The 19,783-nt window shown below is 44.0% G+C and overlaps 1 non-coding gene across 1 annotated transcript; it reads right to left on the bottom strand.

Annotated features, from left to right (window-relative positions):
* Positions 1-1,216: 1,216 nt before the first annotated feature.
* On the bottom strand, positions 1,217-1,289 carry TRNAW-CCA (transfer RNA tryptophan (anticodon CCA)). The gene has a single exon. It is a non-coding gene; the product is annotated as a tRNA-Trp (tRNA).
* Between the last annotated feature and the right edge of the window lie 18,494 nt (positions 1,290-19,783).

The following is a 19,783-nucleotide window of genomic DNA, read 5'->3' as shown; positions in this document are numbered from 1 at the left end:
CCACCAGGGAAATCCCTGGATTTTGTATTTGAAAAGTTACTTGTAGGATATTCTGGGGCCTGGGATGCTGCTGCCTTACTCCAGAGAGGCTTTTTCTTTTGCCGGGTGCCCGGGGACATTAGCAACGTGGGACCTCCTTGTCTGTGCTATCTGGTGACTTGCCATTGGACTATAGTCATGCAGCAGCTGTGTCACTTCCAGGTCACCCTCTCTCCTAATGCGCTGCTCTTTGAAATCAGTCCAAACCAGGGGCTGTTTTCCCATGGCCTCCACCAGTGACAGGCCCTGGATTCTGACATTTTCCCCACAGCCCCATGAAGTTGGAAAACACACAGCACAACTTCTCAGCCACATCTTCAGATCAGCAAACAGCCCTGGATGAGAGTAGCCATGATGCCAGGCTTGCCTCTCTAGATGTCTCGTCTTCCTGGATGTTGGCCCAGTGTCCTCACAGTCTTGCTTGCTCTTCACTGTTTTCTATATTTTGTGCAGCCTTTTTGATTGTTTCTATTGGGTAGAATTGTACCAATTACCTAGACCATTGTTAGTGGAAGTAGAAGTACCCGCCTCACTTTTTTTTTTTTTTTTTTTTCGGTACGCGGGCCTCTCACTGTTGTGGCCTCTCCCGTTGCAGAGCACAGGCTCCGGACGCGCAGGCTCAGCGGCCATGGTTCACGGGCCCAGCTGCTCCGCGGCACGTGGGATCTTTCTGGACCGGGGCACGAACTCGTGTCCCCTGCATCGGCAGGCGGACTCCCAACCACTGCGCCACCAGGGAAGACCCTCACTTTTTTTTTAAGCAGGTATTTATTGTGTGCCTACTGTATGTAATTTACTATTTTTTAGAGACACCAAGTATTGAAAGATAAATAAATAAGAGATCTCTGTCCTGAAGGAGTTTAGAGCCTCCTGGAGAAGACGCCCTTATTCAGCTTATCCACTAGCCAGAGAACAAGACATGCAGTGATCCTGTAATGAGTACACTGGGAACATGGGGACCTAGAGAGCTGCAGGAAAGACGTAGCCCACTGGACAGAGCCTTGCAGGACGAGCCAGGATCTCACATTACTGAAGGTCACCGCACTCTCGCTATGTGTGGATTCTTGTTAGTTCTGAACTTTCAGGTGCCATTTTCTTTTCTTTTCTTTTTAAATATTTATTTATTCATTTATTTATTTGGCTGTGCCAGGTCTTAGTTGTGGCACGTGGGATCTAGTTCCCTGACCAGGGATCGAACCTGGGCCCCCTGCATTGGGAGCATGGAGTCTTACCCACTGGACCACCAGGGAAGTCCTCCATCTTCTTTTCTAATCCTCACATTCTATGGGTGCCTCAGGGTGGAATCTGTACCTTTATCTCATGCACTTCATACGATAAGAAAATCCTTTATTGTTCTCCTGGTCTGGCTTAGGTCAGTCATTCAACAGACCTAGTGGTGGCTGGAGGGATTACAGGAGGTCCCCCCACACAGATGACAAGAGACTCTCTGGCCCATCAAATCCTTTTCCTTTTAATGGCTTTGTTGAGATGTCATTCATATGCTACACTATTCACCCATTTATGTGTGCAGTTCAGTGGTGTTTAGTATATCCATAGAGTTGTGCATCCATCACCACAGTTATCTTTAGGATATTTTCATCACCCCAAAAAGAAACTGTACACCCCTTAATACATCATTTCCCTAATCCACCCTTTCCCCAATCCCAGCTCTAGGCAACCACTAATCTGCTTCCTGTCTCCATGGTTTACCTGTTCTGGACATTTGATATAAATGGAGTCCTACAATATGTGGTCCTTCATGTCTGGCTTCTTTCACTGAGCAACATGTTTTCAAGGATCTTCCATGTTATAGCCTTTGTCAGTGCTTCATTCCTTTTTCATGGCTGAATAATATTCCACTGTATGGTTAGATCACACTGCATTTATCCATTCACCAGCCTACGGACATTTGAATTGTTTCCACTTTGAGCTATTATGAATAATGCTGCTGTGAACCTTCACATGCATGTTGTCGTGTGGACAAATGTTTTTAATTTTCTTGGGACTATACCTAGGAATGGAATTGCTGGGTCATATGGTGACTCTATGTTTAACCTTTTGAATAATCACCTGAAAGTTTCCCAAGACAGCTGCACCATTTTACATTCCACCAGGAGTGTGTGATGGTTCCAGTATCTCCACAACCACACCAGCATTTGTTATTACCTGTGTTTTTCATTACGGTCACCCTAGTGGGTGTGAAGTGTATCTCAGTGTGGCTCCGATTTGTGTTTCCTGATGACAAGTGACCTACTGCAAGAACAATGCTGCCTTTTGTTTCTCCTTTCTGGTTCTACTTTCGGTTTCCCTGCATCATCCTTATCCACCCAGATGGAGGGGAACCCACTGAGCTCATTCTGCAGAAATAAAGACGTTTCAGAATCGTTGTCGGCAAGACTGGCAAATGCTCAATTCCATCCTTGTTAGAATTTGCTCTCCCTTTCAGCTTTCCCATTAAGGGGCAGTTTTCACAGGTGGTGCTTTAACACTTAAGAGTCTCTCCCTGCCTCTCCCCGTGAAACGCGTGCATCTCACCCAATTTACATGTGCTTTTACCCATCTCCCTGCTGGAGAGTTACGGGATCAGGTGAGCAAAGACCACCTTAATCCTCCACTGGAGTCCCCTCCTCTGCGCAGGGTTCCCTGCTACACAGCCTCTCCCACACAGAACAGGTTTTCCTAGTTCTGCGAGCCGGCTTCCTCCTAGCCCTCTCCACTCTGTGAGCTCTGGCGCTGCTCCCGGGCATGTGCACAGGGGTCGGCCAGCAAGCTTATTTCCTGTGCGATGATTGGCAGCGTGTGGACCCGCTGGCTCTGCCCAAGACTGTGTGGCAGGTGAGGATCGCACTTTGCGACAACTCGGGGGGGAATGCTAGTCTCTGTGCTTCCACCCCCTCCAGACTTGCGTTCAGCTCCCGAGGGTGGGGGAGTGGGGGGGGGAATGGGGGTAACATCCTGGGAAATACCTAGCTCAAGCCTTCCCAGTTTAGGCAACTGAAGAGCTGAATAAGAGAAGCTCTCTAGTCTTAGTATGGCGCTAAGGAAGGATGAAATGTCACTGCTTTTTGATGTAGCCCATGCCTTTAATTAAATCCCTGTTTATCAATCTTTTTGTTTGTTTGACCACCTTTCCAGCCAGTGGGAAAAATTAAGTGTTTCTAGAGGGGGTAAAATCCTGGTAAAATAGTCAAACAGAATAGAGAGAAAAATCAAATAGCCCGTTGTTTGGTCCGTGGCAATGCCAACTGTGTTACAAAGATATGGATTTCTCCCATGTGCTGCGAGACAGGAGCTCAAAGGTGAGCCACAGGAGGAGATGTCTGTGCTGAAAAGGTCCCATCAGCACAGCAGTGCACAACCTGGGCAACCTTCCACTGCGCTCAGTCTCCACTTCAAAGGTCTGGCCCCTGGAGACGCAACTTTGCCTCTTGTATTTTCAGGCAGGATCTTGTGTCCCTCGCAGCCAGACCATGTGGGTTCTCTTTGCTACAGTGGGAGGGCACCCCTAAGATCCCAGCCTCCTCAGAGAAGCCATGTCTTCCTGACCACACGAGTGGTACCCACTACCTGAATTCATAGCCAAGAAGGGAGTGATGAGATCCACATGAGGGTGGGTGTCTTGGGCCCAGTCATTCCTTTGTTCATCTTTTCAGTGGATGTTTCATGAGATGTCGATGATAGAGAAGTGAGCAACAGTAGTTCTGATCCTGAACCTCTGGACTGAGTCCGTGGGAAACTCTCATTCCTGTGGAATTAGGAACAGAGATGCGTGTCAGCAAAGTCAGGCCCTGGGAAGGGATGAGTGTTCAGTGGGGACCAAGGGACCTGGACTGGCCTCAGGGCCAGGGAAGGCCCCTGAGGATGAGATGGCTGAGCTGATCTTGGAAGGACAAGGAGGAGTTTTGGGGGTCATGGAGGTTCTAGAGAGAGCAGAGACTAGGGACCAGAGCCCCAGGGAGCACAGTGTCTTCTAGGGACTGATGGAAGGCTGGGGTGGCTGGACACAGAGAAGACCTGTGGCCACTTAGGGCCGGGCCTGACCTGCTGGACCTGCTGAGGTGGGGTCTGACTTCAGCTGGCTCGCACTGGCAGGGCTGGTCCAGGCATTAACATCTGAATGCTTCCATGGCCTCCCAGACACCCCACCCCCTCCCCAGGCACTCGCTTGACTTCCCTAAATCCAGGCAATAAAGGGCATGCCTGGTCCAGAGGGAGTCTCCAGAACCCTGTTCCCCTGCCACGGCTGGGCCCCTTCTGGTTGGTCCTGCCCACGCCTTACCTACCCAGGTCCCACTTGGGTACCGGTGTGGTTGACCCCGAGTGTCCTGCCCTCCCCCTGCAGCAGCGGTGACCTCATGCCTCTTAGCTGATGCTGCTACTCCCGCCCTGGCTCTATACCCAGAAGTGGGGACATACAGGGTGCCCCATGCTCAGCCACACAAAGTGGCAGAAAACCTCAAGTCCAAGCAGCTGCATTCGGCCACTTTCCCAGGGCACCTGTCGGGTCACACTGTTTCCTCCTGAACCCTTCATCCTCTCCATTCTCCCCAGCTCTTCCCCTCCCCTGGGCAAAGCTGGGGACATCAGAGTGCCATGATCCCCAGACCACGCTGGGCCCCTTCTCTCCTTCCAGATCCAGTGAGTCCTTCCCCCCACCACCACACCCACCCCGCACACTGTCTGGGTGAAGGGAGACTGGGGATGTGGCTTCCCCAGATGCTGGCCAGTGGGACACACCTGGACACACCCTGCTCCATCCACACACATCTACCCCCTGGAGACAGAGCCCAAGACTCGCCTGAATGCTCTTCACCCAGCTCTCCAGCCCCGTACGTCATTTTCACTGCATTTCCAACAATGCTGGCCTGGCCCTTAGAGCTTCCTATTCTTTTTTTTTTTTTTTTTTTTTTGCGGTACGCAGGCCTCTGCTCCAGATGCGCAGGCTCAGTGGCCATGGCTCACGGGCGCAGCTGCTCTGCAGCATGTGAGATTTTCCCGGACTGGGATATGAACCTGTGTCCCCTGCATCGGCAGGCGGACTCTCAACCACTGCGCCACCAGGGAAGCCCTCTATTCTTTCTTTCACTCAGTGTGGTCTGAGTGCCTGCTGAGTGCCAGGGCCGCTCCCCTCCAGGTGCAGGGGTGAGGAGGACAGACAGCATCCCTGCCCCTCTGGGACTGCAGTAATCAAACCCACACATAAGATCTGAGGCCGTGGCAGTGCTGTGCCCCCCACAGGACAGGAGTTGGAGATGGTGAAGTGGGTAGGGATTGGACTGGGCAGGAGGGCTGCATGGTCTCTTTCAGGGGATGACGTGGTGAGAACAGCCTTGTGGCTCAGGGAACAGAGATGGCCAGGGTTGGGAATAGTGTGACTGCGGCCAGCAGCAGGGGCTGGGGCTGGAGGTGGAGATTCAGCATATAGATGGGTCTGTGTCTTGAGAATAAAGGGAGTGATTCCTTCAAGCCGAGGAATGATATGATCTTATTTGTAGAAGACGGCTGTTTGTGGTTGGTACCAAGAGAAGCAAGGAGACCAGTTAGCATCAGGGTCCTCCGTGAGCCCCTCAGCTCCCCTAGGTCCTGGAAGGAAGCAGGAACAAGCAGAGTCCTCTGCTGGTTGGCCCTGGAGGCCACGGCCATCTCACCTGCTGGAGGGTGGCCCTGTAGTCGGTCCTTATCCTTGAGCCACACCCTGCTCAGCCCCATGCTGTGTGTCCTCCCTTCTTCCAACCTCTAGGACCTCAGAACATTCTGGCTTCTTCAGGTGGCCCCTTGCTCGGTCCCTGCCCTCCTGGGGGGTGGAAAAAAGGTTTGCATCACAGAGCCACATGGTCTTTGGACCTCTGCTCCTTGCAATGGATGGCTGGCCAGGCAGATCCACATGAAAATCCAGCCAAGGGGAAAAAATCAGGGTGTTCCAGTCCCTGTACGTTACCTGGAACCAAATCAGAAAAAGATTTACTGCCTCTCAGAACACTGGCATTTCAAAATCCCTAACAAGGGCCTTCCTAGATTAAGATGATTATGATGCAGGTATGACCCGCTGTTAGAAAGTCTGGAGGTGATTCATTCCCTTTATGGAAGGATTTTCCAGAGGGTTCCTCATGAAGAAAGATGCCTCCAAAGCTTTCAAAAGGGAATTTGATTGATATTTGAGAAGCCATTTGGCCCACAAGCCTTCATCCAGTGTCTCTTAGGTTCTGGGCACCATTCCAGGCCCTAGAATAATCAGAGCAAAGTTCTGCTCTCCAGCAGTAGGTGGGCTTCAGGCAATAAACAAGGCAACTGGTCATTTTAACTGGTGATAAAAAGGATGAAATAAGGGCTTCCCTGGTGGCGCAGTTGTTGAGAGTCCGCCTGCCAATGCAGGGGACACGGGTTCGTGCCCTGGTCTGGGAAGATTCCACATGCCGTGGAGCGGCTGGGCCCGTGAGCCATGGCCACTGAGCCTGTGCGTCCGGAGGCTGTGCTCTGCAATGGGAGAGGCCGCAACAGTGAGAGGCCCACGTACCGCCAAAAAAAAAAAAAAAAAAGGATGAAATAAGATAATGTGGTGGACATGGCCTGGGGTGGGGCTCTAAGAAGGTGACACTGAGTGGAGCTCAAACTAATGGGGAGGGAGCAGCCTTGTGAAGGTCTGGTGGAAGAATGTTCCACTTGCAGAGGTTTGGCACGTTTGAATGGCATTTGGAAGCTGAGAAACTGGAGCATAATAATCGATCATACAGTGGGGGTGGGGCCTATAACAGGAGTCTTGTAGCTATGGTAACAAGTTGGGATTTTTACTCTAAGGGTAAAGGGAAGCTGCTGGAGGGTTTAAAGCAAAAAGTGGTATGAGCTGATTTACAGTTTGGGCATCCCACTTGTGCTGTTGTGCAGAAGGTGAACCTGGGAGGCGAGGCTGGTACATAGTATTGACGCAGGATTTGGATTGAACTGGATGCCAACCAATTTGTTTGATCCTCTGTATAAAAGAGAGAGCAGTCCTCCGCCAGGGTGACAGTGTCTCTGGTGGGCATGGCCAGGAGGCCTGCTGAGGGGTTGGGTAAGGGAAAGAAGCCAGGAATCTGCTGGAGGGCTGGTTCCTGAGTGGGCATAACCCACAGTCCAAACCTTAGCCCCACGGGGAAGGGACTGCCAAGACCACAGAGTGGAAAGGAGCTAATCAGACTCAGCGTCCATCAGGCATCTGGCACTTCATGTCTGTTATCCCAGTGAATCCTGACAAATACTTGAGATGAGTGCATATATCTGTAATCTCCTGCTTTGTAACAAAATACCCCCAAAGTACTGGCTAAAAGCACCAACCATTGATTATGTCACCATTTCCACGGGTCAGAAATTCAGGAGCAGCTTCACTAGGTGGTTCTGGCTCAGAGTCTTTCATGAGGTTGTGGTCAAGATGTTGTTTGGGGCTGCTGCCATCTGAAGGCTGGACTGAGGTGGGAGGGTCCTTTTACAAGATGGTGCCCTCATATGGCTGTTGGCTGGAGACCTCAGTCCTTCACTAGTGTGCCTCTCTTCCTGACATGGCAGCTGTCTTCCACTAGAGGGAGAGATGCAAGGGCAAGACAGGGAGCAGGCAGGAAGCCATGGTGCCTTTTAAGACCAGGTCTCCGAGGTCATGCACCAGTACTTCTGCTTCATTTTATTAGTTGGAAACCAGTCACTAAGTCCAGCCCACACTCAAGGGTAGGGGAACTAGGGTCCACCTCTTGAAGGGAAGAATATCAAGGGATTTGCAGACATATTTTATTTTATTATTATATTTTAAATTTATTTATTTATTTTTGGCTACGTTGGGTCTTCGTTGCTGTGTGCAGGCTTGCTCTAGTTGCAGAGAGTGGGGGCTACTCTTCATTGTGGTGCACAGGCTTCTCATTGCAGTGGCTTCTCTTGTTATGGAGCATGGGCTCTAGGCACATGTGCTGCAGTACATGGGCTCAGTAGTTGTGGCACATGGGCTCAGTAGTTGTGGCTTGCGGGCTCTAGAGCACAGGCTCAGTAGTTGTGGTGCATGGGCTCTAAGAGCGCAGGCTCAGTAGTTGTGGCGCACAGGCTTAGTTGCTCCATGGCATGTGGGATCTTCCCGGACCAGGGATTGAACCTGTGTCCCCTGCATTGGCAGGCAAATTCTTGACCACTGCAGCACCAGGGAAGCCCTGCAGACGTATTTTAAAACCACCACAGTAGACATGTTCACTCCCGTCCCAGGTTGGGAATCTTTTTTTTTTTTAATTTTTAAAAAATTGAAGTATAGTTGATTTACAGTGTTGTGCCAATCTCTGCTGTACAGCAAAGTGACTCAGTTATACACATAGAGACATTCTTTTTAAAAATATATCCTTTTCCATTATGGTTTAATCACAGGATTTTGAATATAGTTCCCTATGCTATATAGCAGAACCTTGTTTATCCATCCTATATATAATAGTTTACATCTGCTAATCCCAAACTCTCAATCCTTCCCTCTCCCCACCCCCCTCCTGCTTGGCAACCACAAGTCTGTTCTCTGTGTCTGTGAGTCTGTTTCTGTTTTGTACATAGGTTCATTTGTGCCATATTTTAGATTCCACATATAAGTGATATCATATGATATTTGTCTTTCTCTTTCTGACTTAACTTCATTTAGTATGATAATCTCTATTTGTATCCATGTTGCTGCAATTGGCATTATTTTGTTCTGTTTTATGGCTGAGTAATATTCCATTGTATATATGTACGACATCTTCTTTATCCATTTATCTGTCGATGGACATTTAGGTTGTTTCCATGTCTTGACTATTGTGAATAGAGCTGCTCCGAACATAGGGGTGCATGTATCTTTTTGAATTATAGTTTTGTCTGGTATATGCCCAGGAAGGGATTTCTGGGTCATATGGTAATTCTATTTTTAGTTTTCTGAGGAACCTCCATACTGTTTTCCATAGTGGCTGCACCAACTTACACTCCCAGATTGGGAATCTTTAATGAACTTTCCCTGTGTCACACTACAGGAAGTGGCAGGAATGGGATTAGAACCTAGGTCTCCAGAGCTTGAGTTCTTCCTCTGGTGCCATGCTGCCGAGGTGGACTTTTCCAGAAGTTTCTTGGACTCTGCAACTAGCTTCTGGTGGGGCCTGACCCATTAGCTCGAATTTACGTTTCCAAAAATGTCTCAGTCCAGCCATGGGCCCAGCCTAGGCCCCACGCTAAGATTTCCCTACTGGGGCAGGGAAACACCCAGCTTCAAACACAAGCACAAGTCCAGATGCTGCCCAGCAGCGTGGTCTGGGTCAGGACTGGCTCAAGGCCAGAGGGGCCAACCCACCCAGCGGACCTCAGGTGCTCAGCAGAGTGGAGCTGGGCTCTTCCTCTTCCTGCCCTCCATCCAGCAGCAGGAGGTCTTCCAAGAGCCAGAGGGCACTGTGGGGTGGCGGGGTGGGGGATGGTATGTGATAGAACTTGTTTGATCACTCCCAGCTCTGCAATTAAGATCAGATTCACACCCCTGAGGAGCTGCCTCTCTGCAGTAATGGGACCAGGTGCTCTGACTTCAGGTCAGCTGGGCCTGCCCTTAAATAAGTTTCCAAGCTTTGGGTGCTCTGTTTGTAAAATGGGAACAATGGGAATAGCATCTACTTCCCAGGGCTGTTGAGAGGATTAAACCAGATAAGGTGTGGAAAGTGCTAGGCTCTGTCTTGGCACGTAGTAAGCACTCAGTGGGCATCAGCTGTCTGAATTCATTGTCACCATTCAGAGCAGTGGCGCCACTTTGTACGTGGGCAACACGGTGCTGGTCATGGGAATGTCTTTATGGGGCTGGCCTGCTCTCCATCACGGGATGCTGTGATCCCATCAGTATCCAATCTTACTGTGATTGGCCTTCACCTTGCACTCTGAAGTCACACTGGGCAACTCAGAGCCCATGCCCTGATAGTAACCTAGGTACATATCTGTAAACCTGGAATTCCTTGCCCAAATAGCTCAAAGTCCATTTCCAGGACCCATGCAGGCATCTTCTCTAGATCTGTCCTGGGGACAGAGCATACTACAAATTGTTCACAACTTTATGCCTATGGAGTGGCCCAGAAACACCCTTTTGTGGGAAACAGGGTTGGAGCTTGGAGTGCCCACGTGCATGCACATGAGGCCCCTCATGGTGTGGGATGAATCAGGAGCTGGAAGAAAAAGAGAGTGGGTGAGGGGATGTCAGCAGGAGCCAGAAATCCCCACACCTCCACGTTCTGGAGTAGAACTCCAGAGAGCCTGAGTATTTTATATCAGAACCTGGGCTTCCAGGTAGTTCTGAAGGTATGCTTGTTAAGGTAGGAGGATAGAACATATTTTATTTTTTAGTTTATTTGACTGTGTATATACACTGTTGTGTGAAATATATATATATTTCATCGTAAGGGTTGTGACGTGGTATCTTATTGTGGGTTTGATTTGCATTTCCCTAATTTCTAATGCTACTGAGCATCTTTTCATGTGTTTATTGGCTATTTGTATATTTTCTTTGGAGAAATGTCTTTTCCAATCCTTTGCCTATTTCCTAATTGGGTTATTTGTTTAGCTGCTGTTGAGTTTCAGGATTTCTTTATATATTCTGGATATTAATCACTTATCAGATAAATGATTTGCACGTATTTTCTCCTAATCTGCGGGTTGCCTTTCACTCTGTTGATAGTGTTTTTTTGTTTGTTTGTTTTGGTACGCGGGCCTCACGACCGTTGTGGCCTCTCCCGTTGCGGAGCACAGGCTCTGGACGCGCAGGCTCAGCGGCCATGGCTCACGGGCCCAGCCGCTCCACGGCATGTGGGATCTTCCCGGACTGGGGCACGAACCCGTGTTCCCTGAATCGGCAGGCGGACTCTCAACCACTGCACCACCAGGGAAGCCCCGATAGTGTTCTTTATACATAAAAGTTTTGCATTTTTTTTTTTTTTTTTTTTTTTTTTTTGCGGTATGCGGGCCTCTCACTGTTGTGGCCTCTCCCGTTGCGGAGCACAGGCTCCGGACGCGCAGGCCCAGCGGCCATGGCTCACGGGCTTAGTTGCTCCGCGGCATGTGGGATCTTCCCGGACCAGGGCACGAACGCGTGTCTCCTGCATCGGCAGGCGGATTCTCAACCACTGAGCCACCAGGGAAGCCCAAAAGTTTTGCATTTTGATGAAGTCCAATTTACCTGTTTTTTTTTTCTTTTGTTGCTTGTGCTTCTGGTGTCACATCTAAGAATATGTTTAATTTTATATGAAATTGCCCAACTGTTTTTCCAAGGTGGCTGTACCACTTTATATTCACACCAGCAATGAATGCATGAGTCCTATTTCTCAACATCCTTGCCAACATTTGTTATTGTTCGGGTTTTTTGTTTGTTTTCTACTATAGACCAGTAGAGGGTATGAAGTTTTATCTCATTGTGGCTTTAATTTGCATTTCCCTAATGATTAATGGTTTTAAGCATTTTTTCATATACTCACTTGTTATTTGTATATTTTCTTTGGTAAAATATTTAATTAAATCTTTTTCCCAGTTTTAATTGGACTATTTGTCTTCTTATTTAGTTGTGAAAATTCTTTGTATATTCTGGATACAAGTTCTTTTTTATTTTCCTTTTTTTTAACCTTATTTTATTTTTAATTTTTTTTATTTGAATATAAGTTCTTTAACAGAAATGTATTTTGGATATATTTTCTCCCAGTATATTATCTGCCTGTCTGTTTTCTTTATGGTGTCCTTTTTTTTTTTTTTTTTTTTTTTGCGGTACGCGGGCCTCTCCGGTTGCGGAGCACAGACTCCGGACGCGCAGCACAGACTCCAGATGCACAGGCTCAGCGGCCATGGCTCACGGGCCTAGCTGCTCCGCGGCATGTGGGATCTTCCCCGACCGGGGCACGAACCCATGTCCCCTGCATTGGCAGGTGGACTCTCAACCACTAGGCCACCAGGGAAGCCCTATGATGTCTTTTGAAGAACAAAAGATTTGCATTTTAATGAGGTCCAATTGATCATTTTTTTCTTTTATGTATTGTGCTTTTGTTGTCATATATAAGAACTCTTTGACTAACCCAAGATCACAAACATTTTGTCCTATTTTTCTTCTAAAAATTTTATTGAATTTATACATTTAAAATTCTTTTATAAATTCCTTTATTGGGTAAAATGCAACCACTTAAATTTTTAAAAAACTAAATTTATTTTAAGATACTTTGTGGTGGGGGGAGACATGAATATAGAATGACGTGAATAAATGTTAAATATAGGTAATGGGTGAGTAGGAAATCATTATACCTTTTGTAGGTATGGGGTTTTCTTTAATAATGCAATATATATTTTAGTATTTTAGTAGGGTGTTTGAGGGAGTGGAGCTAAATGCATATGTTTGGTTTTCCATCTTCAAATGGAAGTCTTAAGTGGATGTTCATGTATTTATGATTTTTATGCCTTCCCAAATAATTTGACCCTTTAATCATTATGAAGTATCCTCTTTTTTTCTGGTAATATTTGTATCTTGAAGTCAGTTTTATCTGATATTAATGTAACTGCTGCAGCCTATGGCCCTTTGCTTGTATGATATAACTTTTTCCATTCACTTAATTTCAACCTGTGTCTTTTTATTTAAAGTCAAGCTTTTGCAGACAGCATATAATTGGGTTTTGCTTTTTTAAAAAAGCCATTCTGATCACTTTTGCCTCTTTTTTTAAATTTATAAACTGTAGAAGTTTTTTCATTTTTATTTTATATTGGAGTAGACTTGATTTACAATGTTGTGTTAGTTTCAGATGTGCAGCAAAGTGATTTAGTTATACATATACATATATCTATTCTTTTTCAGATTCTTTTCTCATATAGGTTATTACAGAATACTGAATAGAGTTCCCTGTGCTATACAGTAGGTCCTTGTTGATTATCTATTTTGTATATAGTAGTGTGTGTATGTTAATCCCAACCTCCTAATTTATCCCTCCTCCCTTTCCCATTTGATAACCAAAAGTTTGTTTTCTATGTCTGTGAGTATGTTTCTGTTTTGTAAATAAGTTCATTTGTATCATTTTTTAGATTCTACATATGAGTGAGATCATATGATATTTGTCTTTCTCTGTCTGACTTACTTCACTTAGGATGATAATCTCTGACCACTTTTGCCTTTTAATTGGAGAGTTCAGTTCATTGACATATAATGTACTTATTTCTTTGGTTGGATTTAGGTTTATCATTTTACCATTAGATTTATGTTTGCCCTTTCTATTTTTGTTCCAGTGTTTCTCCTTTCCTGCCTTTTTGGTATTAATTGAATATTTTTAGGAATATCTCTGTGCTATATTTCTTTAGTAATTGCTCTAGGGATTACAATGTGCATCCTTAATTTTTCCCAATCTATTTAAAGTTAATTTTATGCTACTGCTCCCAAAATGTAGAAACCTTGTAGCTATACAGGTCCATTTACTTCCTTCCCCCATCCTTTATGCTATATGCTATATCTTCACCCATTGTAAACTTTACAATCAAGCCAACCCTTTAAATTTTGCTGCAAACATTTATATGTATTTTAATGGAATTAAGAGGAAAAATATTCTTTTATATTTGCCCATATATATATACCATTTTCAATGTCATTCATTTCTTCCTGAAAATTCAGTTTTCCAGGAGATATAGTTTGTCTTTAGTCTGAAGATAGTCCTTTAGCATTTCTATAGCAAAGTTTTGCTGGCAATAGATTCTCTTAGTTTTATCTGAAAATGTCTTTATTTCAACTTAAATGTTGAAGGAGATTTTCACTGGGTACAGAATTGGAGTTGATTGATTTTCTTTTTCCTCTTAAAAATGTAAAGATGTTGTTCCATTGTGCTCTGGCCTCCATTGTTTCTGATGAGAAGTCAGTATCATCCAGATTCCTGTTGCCCTGTATCTATTGTGTCTCTTTTCTTTGTCTGCTTTCAAGACTGTCTCTTTATCTTTGGTTTTCAGCTGTTTGAAATGCCTGGATGTAGTTTTCTTTGTGTTTATACAGCTTGGGTTTTTCTGAGTTTCTTGAATCTATGAGTATGTCACCAAATGTGGGAAAATTCCCTTCATTATTTCTTCAAAAATTTTATCTGTCCATCCTCTCTTTCCTTTCCTTCTAGGACTCCAATTACTCATGTTAGACCATTTGATCTTGTCCCATAAGTCACTGAGGCTATTTTTCATGCTTTGTTTTTTCTCTCTAAGCTTCAGTTTGGGTAGTTTTATTGTCGCATATTCTAGTTTACTGATCTTTTCTTCTATAGTGTTTGATCTGCTCTCAAGCCCATCCAATGAATTTTTAATTAAATTATATTTAGAATTTCCATTTGGTTCTTTTTATTGGTTTCTGTAACTGTCATCTGTCCTGAGATATCCTATATCCTAAATGTGCATGTTTATATATCTATATATACTATAAGTATCTATCTATATCTATATCTATATATCTTTATATACATATTGTCCTTGAGAACAATTATTTTATGGACTGAATTTTGCCCCCTAATTCATATGTTAAAGCCCTAACTCCCAACTCTGACTGTGTTTAGAGATAGGACCTTTAAAGGGGTAATTAAGGTTAAATGAGGCCCTAATCCCATAGGACTGGAGTCCTTACAAGAAAAGAAAGAGACATCAGGTATGTGCATGAACAGGGAAAAGGACTTGTGAGGACACAGCAAAGATAAAATGGCAATCTGCAAGCCAAAGAGAGAGGCTTCATGAGAAACCAACCCCACTGGCACCTTGATCTTGGACTTCCAGCCTCTGGAATTGTAAGAAAATAAATTTCAATAGTAAAACCATCCAGTCTGTGGTATGTTGTTACAGCAGCCCTATATGGCCAATACAAGTTATAATAATTGCTATGGCATCCTTGTCTTCTAGTTCTAATGTCTTCTTTATCTTGGGGGTCAGCCTCCATTGATTGTCTTTTCTTTTGAGAGTGGGCCACATTTTCCTAAGTCTTTGTATGTCTAGTAAGATTGGTTTGTGAATGATATATCGCAGAGACTCTGAATCCTGTTATCTTCCTCTGAACAGTGTTGATTTTTTTTAAGCCAGCATTTAACTTGGCTGGATCCTGTTTGCAAACTCTGTCTTCCCCATAGTGGGCAGCAGCTGAAACCTCAGGTCAATTCCTTTAGCCTTAGCTTGGTGCCAATGCATGCATTATTTATGAGTCAGCCAAAGATTTGGGCAGTTTATACACAGAATTTGGAGCACTTCATCTCTGTTTCTGTTCTTTCCAAGTTTTCTCTCCCTCCTTCCTTTCCAGCAGCTGTGCTTGTCACAAAACATCCCTTGGTTCCTCAAACCAATAGAGCTATGAGTTTTCTATTGGAATTTTAACCATCTGGAATGGTGGTTACTGCAGCCTTCCCTCAGGCTAGAAACCATAAAAATGTGAAATATCTAATGCAGTTCCATTCTTTCAAGTGTTGATGCCCCTCCAGTATTGTTTTTGGTTTCCTTCCAGGGCATTTAAGTAGGTGCTTTTAAAAAATGTTTGGTCCAGAATTTGCAGTAGTGATCTGCAGAAGGGTTGATCCAATAGGAGCTCCTTGCCCATACCTAAGTAGAAGCCCTAAATATCACTGGAATCAATACAAGTGTCTCTACTTCACTCCCTCTGCCTTAGTCTTAAGCCACAATAGCACCAAGACTAAAGCTGTAACTTCCAAACTAGTTTCCCCTAATACTTTATCCCCATTAAGCTCATTCTCCACATGCTTAGAACACTTCTGTGTGTTGACCTTGGGTCCCCTGTTCCTGCTCTACACACCTCCTGGGATATTTCATCCACTTCTGTATTCAGTTGCCATCTCTTTGCTGATAACTCCTGAATGTGCACACCCAGCCCAGAGTATCTCCTATGTATGCAGCTTCCTGCTGGATGTGTCCTTTTATTGATGTCAAAGGATCCTTTAATTTATTATGCCCTAAACTGACATCATTATTTCCCTTCTCAAAACTAGTTTTCTTGTATCCCTGATCATAATGAATATCTCCACCATCCACTCATTTTCCCAAATAAGAGATCTGGGAGCCGTTCTTGATCCCCCCTACTTCCATGCTTAATCTCCAAAATCTCTTGGTATTTAACTCCTTAACCTCTCTCAAAACTGCCCATGTTTCTCCATCTTCATTTCCACTGTTCCCATAGTTTCTAGCCTGGGTTGTTAGCAATTGTCTCCTTACTGGCCTTCCTTCTTCTCTTGTCCCTCCCATCCCTTCTATGCCCAATGGCCAGAATGACATTTTGGTGATACTAGGTCCGCTTACTTTTCCATATACATTTTTTACACAGCTTATGAGTTCCTTTTTTAAAGTCCTGCTGGGGTTGCATTGAATCCATAGCTCAATTTGGGGAAAATTGACATGTTAACAAAATTGAATATTCTAATTATTGGACATGGTATTTGTCATTAAGGTTGCTATAACAAAAAAAATCACAGATTGAGTGGCTTATAAACAACAGAAATTTATTTCTCACAGTTCTGGAGGCTGTAAGTCTGAGATCAGGGCACCAGCACTGTTGGGCAAGGGCCTTCTTCTAGTTGCAGACTTATTGTATCCTCACACAAAGAAAGGGACGAGGGAGCTCTCTGAGGTCTCTTTTATTTTTTAAATATTTAATTTAATTAATTTATTTATTCGGGCTGCGCTGGGTTTTAGTTGCAGCATGCATATGGGATCTAGTTCCCTGACCAGGGATAGAACATGACTCATGAATTGGGAGGATGGAGTCTTACCCACTGGACCACTAAGGAAGTCCCTGGGGTCTCTTTTATAAGGGCACTAATCCCGTTTATGAGGTTGCCACCCTTGTGACCTAATCACCCCCCTAAAGGCCCCACTTCCTCATTCCATCACACTGGGAATTGTGATTTCAACATGTGAATTTTAGGGGGACACATTCAGATCATAGCAGTATCTCTCCTCATTTATTTGGGTCTTTAATTTTTTCAGAAATGTTTTGTGGTTTACAGGGTATGTATCTTGCACATCTTTTGTTAATTCCTAAATATTTCATATGATAATGCTATTTTAACTGTTATTGTTAATATCAATTTCCAATTTTTTATTACTAGTATAGAGAAATACTATTGATTTTTATATATTGACCTTGTATCCTGTAACCCTGATAGACTCACATATGTAATAGACTCAGGTATCAGTTCTAACAGTTATTTTTTTCTAGATTCCTTAGGATTCTGTATAGAAACAATTATGTCATCTCTGAATAGTTTTATTTCTTCCCTTAAGAAGTAAAGTTTGCATTTCATTTCCTGTCTGTGCTTTGTTACACTGGATAGGACCTCCATTAAAGTCTTAAATAAGGTGGTTGAAAGTGAACATCTTTGTTTGTAATCTAAGGGGGAAAATAATTCAATCTTTCACCACTAAATGTGATATTAGCTGTAGGTTTTCTGTAGTTGCCTCTTATCAGGTTGAGGAAGTACCCCTTCTATTATAGTTTGCTGAGAGTTCTTTTTCTTTTCTTTTTTAAAAATTAATTAATTAATTAATTAATTAATTAATTATTTTTTGGCTGCATTGGGTCTTCATTGCTGCGTGCGGGCTTCTCATTGCAGTGGCTTCTCTTGTTGCAGAACACGGGCTCTAGGCACATGGGCTTCAGTAGTTGTGGCACTCGGGCTCAGTAGTTGTGGCTTGCAGGCTCTAGAGTGCAGGCTCAGTAGTTGTGGCACACGGGCTTAGTTGCTCTGTGGCATGTGGGATCTTCCCAGAGCAGGGCTTGAACCTGTGTCCCCTGCATTGGCAGGTGGATTCTTAACCACTGTGCCACCATGGAAGTCCCTTTCTTTTCTTTTTTTAAAAATCATGAATAGGTATTGAATTTTGTCAATTTTTTTTTTTTTTTTTTGCATCAAAAGAGATGGTCATAAGGTTCTTCTTTTTTAATCACTGTATGAGTTTCCTGGGGCTGCCATGACAAGTTACCACAAGCTTGGTGGCTTAAAACAACAGAAATTTGTTCTCTCATAGTTCTGAAGACCAGAAGTTTCGAATCAAGATGTCAGCAAGGTTGCACTCCCTCCAAAGGTTCTAGGGAAGGATCCATTCCTTGCTTCTTCCAGCTTCTGGTTGCCCCAGGTGTTCCTTGGCTTGTAGCTGCGTCAATCAAATCTCTGTCTCTGTCTTGGCACCAATTTCCTGTACGTCTGTTGTCTCCTCTTATGTGTGTCTCAAGTATCCCTCTGTCTTTCTCTTATAAGGACACTTGTCATTGGATGTAGGGTCTACCTGAATAATCCAGAATTATCTCCTCATCTCAAGTTCCTTAACTTAATCACATCTGCAAAGACCCTTCTTCCAAATAAGGTTACCGTTACAGGTCCCAGGGATTAGACGTGGACATCTTTTAGGGAGCCCTTTTCAGGCCCACCACAGTCAGTTAACATGTTAATTGCAGTGATTCATTTTCAAATGTTAAACCTGGCATTCCCCACTTGGTCATGATGTATTACATTTGCTTTTTGTGTCTATGTTCATTACAAATATTGGCCTGCCAGTTTTTTGGTAATCTTTGCCTGATACTAGTGTAGAGGAATGCAGACCTCATAAAATGAAATGACCTCCTCTTCTGTTTTCTGGAAAACCTTGTGTACAATTTGGTGTGTTTTTTTTTCTTTAAATATTTGGTCAAATTCATGAGTAAGGACACCTGGGCCTGGAATGTTTTTTGCTGGAAAGTTTTTAACTACAAATGTAATGTCTTTAATAGATATAGAAATTAAGTCTATTTCACCTTGAGGGACCTTCGGTAGTTTGTGTCAAGGAATTAGTCCATTTCATCTAAGTTTTTGGACTTGTTAGCATAAAATTGTTCATAATATTCTTTCATTATCCCTCCCACCAGGGTATGCTTGGTTTCTCCTCTTCAATTCCTGATATTGGAAATTTTAATTTTTTTCTAGAAGTTTATCAATTTTATTGAGATTTTCAAAGAACTAGCTTTTTGTGTCATTGATTTTCTCAGTTGTATTTCTGTTTTCTTTCATTGATTTCCACTCTTTTTTTTTTTCTGCACTGGGTCTTTATTGCTGTGCATGGGCTTTCTCTAGTTGTGGTGAAGGGCTACTCTTCATTGAGGCGTGCAAGCTTCTCATTGTGGTGGCTTCTCTTGTTGTGGACCATGGGCTCTAGGCGCACGGACTCAGTAGTTGCGGCATGCAGGCTCAGTAGTTGTGGCTAGTGGGCTCTAGAGTGCAGGCTCAGTAGTTGTGGCACACGGGCTTAGTTGCCCCGTGGCATGTGGGATCTTCCTGGACCAGGGATTGAACCCGTGTCCCCTGCATTGGCAGACGGATTCTTAACCACTGTGCCCCCAGGGAAGTCCCGATTTCCACACTTATCTTTATTTTATTTCATTCTTTCTGCTTATTTTGGTATTAATTTACTCTTTTGTTTCTAGTTTCTAAATGTGTAAGCTTAATTCAATGATTTAGGACCTTTTTTCTCTTTTTTAATGTAAGCACTTAATGCTAAAACTTTTTCTAAGCACTGCTTTAGGTACATTCCACACATTTTGATATGTTATGATTTTATTTTCACTCAGTGCAAAACATTTCCAATATCCCTGTTATTTCTTCTTTGAAACAATAGGTTATTTAGGATTGTGTTATTTAATTTACAAACATTTGGTTATTTTTCCAGATATCTTTCTGTTATTTATTTCTAGTTTCAATGATGGTCAGGAAACATGCTTTATATGATTTAAATCCTC

Source organism: Kogia breviceps, chromosome 14 (genome assembly GCF_026419965.1).
Source record: "Kogia breviceps isolate mKogBre1 chromosome 14, mKogBre1 haplotype 1, whole genome shotgun sequence".
NCBI lineage: Eukaryota > Metazoa > Chordata > Mammalia > Artiodactyla > Physeteridae > Kogia > Kogia breviceps.
The sequence above is the reverse complement of the archived record's forward strand: the minus strand, read 5'-3'. Positions and strand labels throughout refer to the sequence as shown.